Below are 9,551 nucleotides of genomic sequence, written 5' to 3'. Positions count from 1 at the left end.
ATTTTACCACAGGAAGGTCCTGTTTAGTTGCTACATTCCAACTATCCCTATTTTTAGACAATCTGCATTTGAAAAAAAGACCAGAATTTTGACATTTGTAATTTCTTAAGTTACATAAAATGTTCCTTAAGTCAAACAAGCAAAACCGCTCACTATTTACAAATAAAACTTCTGCTAAAAAGACATGTTAAAGACAACTTCTCATTTGAGATTTTGCTCAAAATAAGATGTTTTCAAGATCAAATGACAGAAGATATTCTTGATTTGACTTAAAACAAGTCGTTCCATTTTAGTGAAAAGTTACTGTTAAATTGGTTTTGTCTTCTGCTGAGTAGATCAAGATGTTTTTGCAGGGAAGGAACTTCTTTTGGTTTTTGGGACAGCTGTAGATTTAGCTGTTCAGCGCAGGATTAGCACAACGCATAAATGATGAAATCACCTGCCTGTGGCCTTGAAATGTACCACATGTATGGACACTAAATGACTCTGACTGCTCATGCAAATCAAGATATGCTCAAGGACACACTGACGGAACCAGGAAGTAGGACAGGCCTTTACTGTGGCCGATTTATTTACATAGCTAGAAGTAACTCGATACATTCTTATATTTGGAATGTTTTATGGTGAGAATGTCACCAGATTTAGTAACAATACTGACGTGTAGTACAAAAATGTTGAATGGATCCAACAACCATCATGTTGTTAGTCTATGCTTCGCTGCTTTTCAACGATGCAGAGATTTTTTTTTTTTATTCTACTTGTCTTTGAGTGTCGCAGCAGCTGTCAGAAATAAGTAAGTCTCAGAGGTGAGAGGCTACCACTGTGAGTAGAGCCTGCCTCCTCTGTTACTGAGGCAATTTCACCAACCCCCTGAAAATCCCACTCCTGTGTTCCTGCAGGCAGCTAGATTTTACCCGCCGTCTATTTCCACTCTCTTCCAGCTCTGTCAATATATCCCCTTTTCATCTCTTCCTTCATCTCAGTCCGCCCCACCAGGTCTTGCATTTGTGCTCGGGATGCCGCTGTCGAGTCTGCAGCCGGCTCAAACACTCTGCTGGTGATTACTGTAAACCAGCAGAAGCAGAAAAACCTTCAAATTGATTTCTGTGTCACATTCAGGCGGGGCCTGCTGCAGGACAACTCCCAGGTTTTCACAGGTCACTTCAAATATTTTTAAATTAACAGCAGAAATTCCAAATGACAGAAAATGAGAGACAAATTGTGTTTGTTCATTATGAAAAAAAAGTATTTTTACCAACAAAGGTTCTTTTCATTTTTCAACCTTGTAATGTAGTTATCATTGCTGTAGTTTATATTGCTTTTATTATATTGGTTTATTCCAAGCATAAAAAAATGGAATAACAAATCAAAAACAGATCAAAGACATAACCTATTTTAAATATCAAGTATTAAATTTGATTAGAAAAATCATAAAAAAAGAACAACTATGTTAATCTTCACAGTCCATCCATCCATCCATCCATCCATCCATCCATCCATCCATCCATCCATCCATCCATCCATCCATCCATCCATCTTCCTCCGCTTATCCAGTACCGGGTTGCGGGGGCAGCAGTCTAAGCAGAGATGTCCATATACTGTGAAGATGGGTGGCGTCCCATCTTCACAGTATAATTAATAATATACGTTTTTACAGTAATGCTTTTATTGCACACACATTTATGATCCATAATGATTATAAAATAAAGTTAAGTAAGGTTTGATTTGTTGCATGTAAATGGAATGGAAGTCCTTTATTTAATTTAATTTAAATAATTTTTTTTTACTTGTCCTGTCCAATAGAAGATAAAACCAGAAATTACAGGTCCTTTAGAGACAGAACAAAATAAAAAAAACTCGTTTTTAGTATCACCTCTTAGGTCCGATTTTTTTTTTTTTTTTTTTTTTTAAAGCCTTTAATCAACAAAAAAAAATGTTAAAAATTTAAATGTAAATACTCCACTCTAATTTGCGTTTTAACCCTGGAAAGGTTTGGAATGTGCTTTATTGTAAAGCCACTATTGTCTTTGTGTATTTGAAATGCAGGATTTTGTCTGATCGACCCTTAAAACGAGCTAAGAACCATGAAAACATTTGTTTAAAAATACGCCAGTGACATTTTTGAATTGGGTTTAATGTGGTTTCTTTTATGGGACAAACTCAATCAGTCCCAGTTGGAATCTTAGGTAATGAACAACTGTAGTAAAAAATTTAGTTTTCCTTTTTTTTTTTCCTGTAACGTTTTTGTTTTTAACCAGAAATGAAGCTCTGTGAGTTCAGGAATGGCTTCTTTTTCAATATTTAGAAAATATGAATGTTGACTTTTTGTCCTGGTCTTGTTCTATTGTTATTTTTTGCCAGCTTGATTAAACATAAATAACTTGTTTTTCCAGGTTTTTGATTTGCTGCTGCTGTTAGACTGATACAGATGTTTCTAGGAAGAATGCAAAGAAAATAGATTATGTAAAGCTGCTAATTACAGTTTAGAATTTCAGGTTTTGTTTTATTTATCAATTTATATATATATATATATATATATATATATATATATATATATATATATATATATAAATTGATAACATGGAAGATATAAAAAACAAAACTATTGACCTATTTTGGTTATTGGTAGTTTTAATGATTAAATTTTAGCTGTAGTACTTTAAAGGTATTTTAGATGTCCTAAAAATCTTATAAACTTGTGGTACATGGAACATAAAAATATACAGTTGTACAGAAATGTTAAAAAGTCTGAAGGAGACCATTAAGCAGCATTTTATACTTGGGAAACAGCTGGTAGATCTTAGCTTAGACGAAGATTTTATTTGTGATCAAATATAATGCTAAACTACCAGGAAGTATGAATAGATTGCATTTCAGTCATGTGGCAGGATTTCAGGTGCTAAAGCAAAACCTATTTGAGCTACAACCATTTATTCCTATTGTTGGTGGACTAAAGCATTTATTTATTATTCCAGCTGTTGATAGCTTGGGTGGCGTGCCTCATCGTTGATGTTTATTCAGCTGCTTTGTGAGCATTACCCCCCCAGGCAGCAGATAAGAAAGCACACACCCCCGGTCAGGACGAGCCCCCAGCATTCAACCGCAGGAGCACCTCCCATTCAGGCGGCCTATTTAGCTGCTTTAAAGGTTGCGTTTCATGTCTGAGGCTGAAACACTCTGGCTGTGTGATGCGTTGGCCTAGTGGCTGACACAGTTTGGGCGTCAGAGTCAAGCTCCTCATGAGAATTTCACTTTGACACGCCTTGTTCGGGAAAATGTGTCAGCTTTTTTGCTCATTTTAGTTCTAGTCCACCAGGTTAGATGTCAGGTGCATCCTTAAATATTGGTTTGGAAAGTGACGATCAGCTGCACCTTTCATAACCCTCTAAAGACGTTATTTGATCCAAAATTTCCCAAGTCCCCTATGTTTTGTTAGCAGAAATTACACATAGGTTTCTGTTTGGCGATTAGATCTGCATGTCTCTGCTGTGATCAATGTTGGTTGCAATGTTAGAGGTTCAAAAGTCTAATAACAAACGCAGAAATGATCTCTTTGAAGAAATTCTGCCAGGAATTTTGCATAAATCCCAGCAGGTTTTCTTTTTGAAAAGCAGACTTGAATACGAGCAACTCAAACAGAAGAATTCTTCCACACTTGATATGAATATTTATGATGTTTTTACTTCTCTTCTTGCACAAAATGTGACTAAAGGAAGAACTGTCATCTACTTATTTCAATCGTTTTTTCTGATAGAAAAAATAAGTATGGTGTAACTCAGGGCTCTAACCTGGGTCCGCTTTATTTTTTCTTTGTTTTCCTTTAAGGTTTCCCTTAACTTTTGAGGGTAAAGTTTATCTTGATCTTCTGTAAAAGATCAAGATAAAGATCAAGATGCTGGTTTAAACTTTATTTTACATTTGATTTTGCTCAGGAATCTTTAATATGTGATCTAAATGTTCTCATAACCTACAACTGTCAAAGCAGAAGTTAAAAAAAATTGTACAACAAATTCAGTCTCGTCTGAATCTCAGGGTTCGACGAATAAAAAAAAAGGTGTTTGGTATTTTCTCAATATGAGAATAATAAAAGTGAATTCACCGTTTCAACAACTTTATTAGCAGCATCCTTGTTACATTAGACATTCTGTAGCTGAATATCATAAATAAGTTCTGAGTTAACAATTGTTGTAATAAATCCGTATTTGAAGTAAAGAGTCCTGATTTTGTCTGTTAAAAGCAGATTTCTTTTATTTTGAAGTTTAAGGCTCTTCTTCTGTTTCCTCTCTGGCTCCTTTCTGCCAAAAGAAATGTTCCAAATATGTTGTTCTTTTTTTTTTTTGTTAACAGTGCTTGCTTGTTTTTCGGCACGTGACTGAGCGACTTGACACAAGCCAAGCATGAGTCAGACGTGTTGGAGGGAATCCAGTAGTTTTTCAAATTAAAACTCCCTTCAGAGGATCAGATTGTAGTTGGTGATTTATTTACTCTCTGACTCGATACCAACTTGCTTGCCACTGCTCTGTAGGATGAAGCCTGGCTCTTTCCAAATCCAAGTCTAGATTAAAAAAGAGTTAACGATAAGATCTCAGCTTGGTTGTTGCTAAAGGCAGAAACTGATGTTTTTGTTGGTTTCCACATGTTTTTCCTGCAGTGGTCTGAAATTATTTATATTTTCATGGAAATGATCTCCCCCCAAACTGTGTTGTTTTTAATTAGGACTCAGTTCAGCACACACCAGGTGTTCTCCGCTCAAACACAAAAACTACTCCAAAAACTTCTTTAATTTTCAAGGTAGTGTCAAATTAATAACATCACCGTGCTGTTATTTATTTCTTCAATAGAGTGTTGAATAAAAAGAAAAAGCAGATTTTTTATTTTGCTGCTTCTAAATGAAATGACTTCATAAAAGAGGTGGGATCTGCTGATTGTAAGCGGCTACAGCAACAGCTGTTAAATAAAAGAAAGCTGTTCTGACAAAAAAAACAACAACAAAAAACACTCAAGGTCGTGCAATGCCCCAAAAACACAGGCATTTTTATGGAATTATCTAAGAAAAAACACTTCAAACTCTTGGGACAAATGACATCAAAAAGGGAAAACAATGTGCAACAATAACAATCACCTCGTCATAAATCTTATTGAAATTGCCAAAATAAGTAGAAGAGTCCTGATTTAGGCTTGTTTGGCAGCTTTTAATGTTAAGACATCTGTCCAGCAGTTAGACAGCGACACAGTTTTCTGTATTAAGTAAATATGTTGCTTAATAGCAAAAAATAAAAAAGATGTTAGGATCAGTACATGAACCAAAGTGCAAGTCTCAACAAGGTAGAGGTTTTTTTTCGTCCACAGGGGGAAAGTCCATTTCCACCACAAAGGGTCAAACATCAGATTCAAGTTCAGGTTCTTTGTGACCCAAAAGTTTCAAGAAAATTAGATTTTCTAAATAGATGCATGAATCAAAAATGACAATATTGTACATAAGAAGGTTGAGCTCAGTGGCCTAGTGGTGGAGTGTTCACCCTGAGGCCAGAATAATCATGGGTTTAAGACTACGGCACTGCTCAACCAGTGGAAGGCACCAAGTCAAGAACAAATGTTACACACATTAGTGTGACACAACGTACTTTATCTTCAACTTCTTCTTAAGGCCTTGATAACAACTGCCTGGGTGATTTAATGCCCGGGTGGGCATTAAATCATTTAAAAACGATTTAAATGATTCTAAACTCAACTTTTTTCCCTTATTTTACTTTCTTGCTTTATAAATGGCTATGAAACCTGACCTTCCTAAAAATACAATCCTTCCGAGTTAAAAGTTTAGCTACAAACTTTGATTTTTCCATAAATGAAAGAAGGCATTTTTCAGCACAAACCACTGTTGATGTTTTACAAAGACTAAAGATCGACGGTCTCGTGCAAAGCCACACAGATCAGAGGCATGAAGCCAAGGCCTGCATCAACAGCAGTTGGCATTTTAGGAATAAACATGCATCCTTCACATTCAAAGACTTCCAAATAATCAAATCAACCAGCAAGGGGAAAAAAAGAGGAAAGAAAAATAAAATGTCAATTTTTTTTCTCGTGCAAAAAAGGTATTGCAACAAACCTGAGGCAGATTGCCTCATTTGGGATTCATAATGCAGGTTGGCACACGCTGAGAGGGGAGGTGGATGAGTTCCATCTTCAATCTTTGACACTTTAATAAGCTAAGAGAAGAGAGAGAAGTATAAAGCATGGCCAAGCCTTTGAAAATAAGATGTCCCCCCTTTTTCCTTTTAAATTATGAAAGTGTGTCTCCTTCACACGTAGATCAGGTGTACTTTAACATGCGATTGTTAACGCTTGCATCACAGTGGCTGTTGACACTTGACGTGATTCCTCTCTGCATATCTGAGGCCGTAAAGAAAGAAATCCTGACGAGCATTTCACCCAAAAAATACAAAGACTCAAGTTCAAAAAGTGTATTTTTGAAGTTTTTTTGTGAACATAAAAATGTAAAATTCCATTTTATGTTGGAAGGCTAAAAAAATGTAGGAGAAATAAATGGAGAAAACACAATAAAGTATGACCAAAATCAAACACAAACCAAATTTTTGTCTGCTGGGGGCAAATCTGTGGATGACATCATAGATCGCTCAGTGAGCCCGGACAATCCAAACACATGTGACTTAGGCATTAAACAGGTTGGGTTGTCCGGATCGTCGTAGACTGGTATGACCATGTCTCGAAGGGAGCGCAGCTGTGTTTTGCGATTCCCTTGCGGCTCCTACAGCCAGCGGGACGTCATGAAAATGGATCTTAAATGTATCATGCAGTATTCGTAAGGCTAATAGTACTTTAAAGCACTTCTGTGTTAACAGCAATGCTGTTTTGCGGTGACCTCACACCGCACTTTAGTTATAATTAGGGTGGAAATCCTGGCCCCATACTGACCGCGCACGAAGGCTGCATGAATGAGGAGCGTACATGATTCATAAGGACAGCCATAGGATGTCCACACAAACAACGCTCTGTCTAATTTCCTACATTCTAACAGTCAGGCTGCACATAAGGAGCACACACTCAACCCTTGAGCAGCACTAATGGGTCCCTTGCACAAACACAGGATTTCAGTGAATGGAAAAAACTGAAAAATCTGTACGACACACCTGCGCCTCACCTACTTCAGCCTTCCTTACATTACGGGTTGTGACCTGTCGCCCTCAGCATTACTGCAGAAATAATGTGCATGAACATTTTTAATCACTCAGTGGTCTGGATATTTCATGCGGGCCACCTGGATGCCCCGTACAGGTTTGCCCATTTTCGCTCCAAAGGGTGGTTATGCCTAAGGATTATAGTAGCTTCACAGTGACTTACTGTGCAGTGAGTCCACGTCTCGAGGTATTTGTCAGCAAAATAGTGCTAACTTTGGTTTAAGTTACAAACAAAATGTTATTTTTCCTTATAAGTCTGCATCACTTGTTTCCAAAAGCATCAGGACTTTATAGAAGCTCATTCCAAAATTTCACTGTTGAATTTGATGTCAGGATTTTTTCCTGTCATCTAACCAGCAACCTGTACTTTGTTCAAATTGACACACAGCTGTTTAAACTGAGCCTCCTGATTGTTTCAGCGAGGTTCACGGGGCTTACATTAAAGATTTTTAAATTGCATAAATTTGCTCCTGATAATTATGAATAAACCAGCCTTACTTAAGGCGGATTAAAGTTTTAAACTAAGTTAAAGTCCCACACTCTTAGCGCAGAATGTATCACAGCCAAGGTAAATCTGATTGCCAAGTGGTACAGAATCATAATAAAAGCTCATAAAGTAGGACTAAAATCACTTATTAGGTTTCCAAAACTGTGTTTTCCCTCTGCCAACATATTGAAATTCTAGCACAGTCTAAAAGAAATTGAAAAAAAAAAAATTCTTTTACCGCAAAAAACGTTTGATCAAATTTTTGCCAGCACTTTGCATTAAGGGAAACTTTCAATTGCAAAAACCTCTTGCAAAAAAATTGCAAAAAGTGGCTTGCGCCTCTAGACGTTAACAAATTCAATTCTTGTTTGGGAATTTCATTCTTATATCAAAGTTAATTTAATGTCAATAACTCTCATTTCATCTGTCAGGGATTAATGACATCAAAAATGAAAAAAATAAATAAAACTACCATTCTAACCCATCTATCCATTTTCTGAACCCACTATGTCCCTCAGGGTCAGGGGGTTGCCGGAGCTACTGTTGTTACACCTTGGACAGGTTGCCAGTCTGTTGCAGGGCATTTTTCCAACCTTATAGCCAATATACACCATTAAACTAAATAAATAAAAAAAATTTTGGCAAATATGCAGTAAATGTTTAAATAAGCAGTACTTGGCATTGGAAAACCAGATGTGTCACGTTTTAGGTTGCTAACCTGTAAAATAGACCAAAGAAACATAGATATGAAATATTAATAGTTACTACATGGATAGATTTTCAATACAGTTAGTATTCCTATCGTACTTTTTTATTAAGAAATTGAATAATTCTTGTCAAAGCTATTTTACAAAATAAAAAAGTGGTCATGTTTGGCCATTTCAGTAGTCTTTTTGGTGTTGTGCTTCTCCACAACACGCCTGTAATTCTCCAGCCTTGCTGAAAATGATCACCGTTTCTCATTTAAATATTTTCTATTTAGGGATCAGCTCAAGTTACTTTGTTAAAATATTCACTAGCAGACGTTTTCACACCAAAAACTTTACACCGGCTACAGCGCTAGCAGGATTTATTATAATTCAGCATAACATCAGCATAACATTAGCATTTGTGAGCTCATTGTGGCATGAAATGTTAGACGTCTACAAGGTAGCTGTGAGACGTGCAGTTATTTGAACAAAGATGCTTTATTTTTGGAGCGTGGAATATTTCATAAGAACATTAGTAGTGTTAAGAAAAAAATGTGCTAGTGATAACGATGTTAGGCATATTGAGAAATTAAAACATAACAAGCACAGGCACTACTAGAGTTTACTATGGTGTTGGTACTATAAACCAGTGTGTCTTGACAACTCTTTTTACTGCAGCGTGGTCGTTTTGGAGATGGCAAGTAATAAGTAGCCAGAATATTAAAAACCTTAAAGGTTTGTACTAAAACCGGAAAATCTAAATTGGACAGGGAGCCACTACAAGTAATATACTGTATGTACGAAGTAAGTATTTATACTTTATCACAAAATATTGATGTAAACTATTATTAACCAAATACTTGCTGTTACCTCCATCATTCATATATTTGTGAATAAATCCATAAAAACCGGACAGTGAGATTTCTTGTTTTCTTTGTTTTAACATGCTCTGTCTCTCACAGTGAAAGTGTATCAATGAACATATCTCTCATCCTTTTCAAGCTACTACACACCGGCCTTGGCAGACACGCATCACTGTCAGTGAAAGGTTTGATGTGAACGCGCATCAATGCAGGTTTCGAGCTTTCACATTTCAAACTTTTGCGTTCACGTACATTTTTAAGTTAGTTAAAGGTGCGTTGAAAGGTATAGCAGGTCCAACATTGACCAATAGGTGAA

This window comes from Oryzias latipes, chromosome 13 (genome assembly GCF_002234675.1).
Source record: "Oryzias latipes chromosome 13, ASM223467v1".
NCBI lineage: Eukaryota > Metazoa > Chordata > Actinopteri > Beloniformes > Adrianichthyidae > Oryzias > Oryzias latipes.
The sequence above is the reverse complement of the archived record's forward strand: the minus strand, read 5'-3'. Positions refer to the sequence as shown.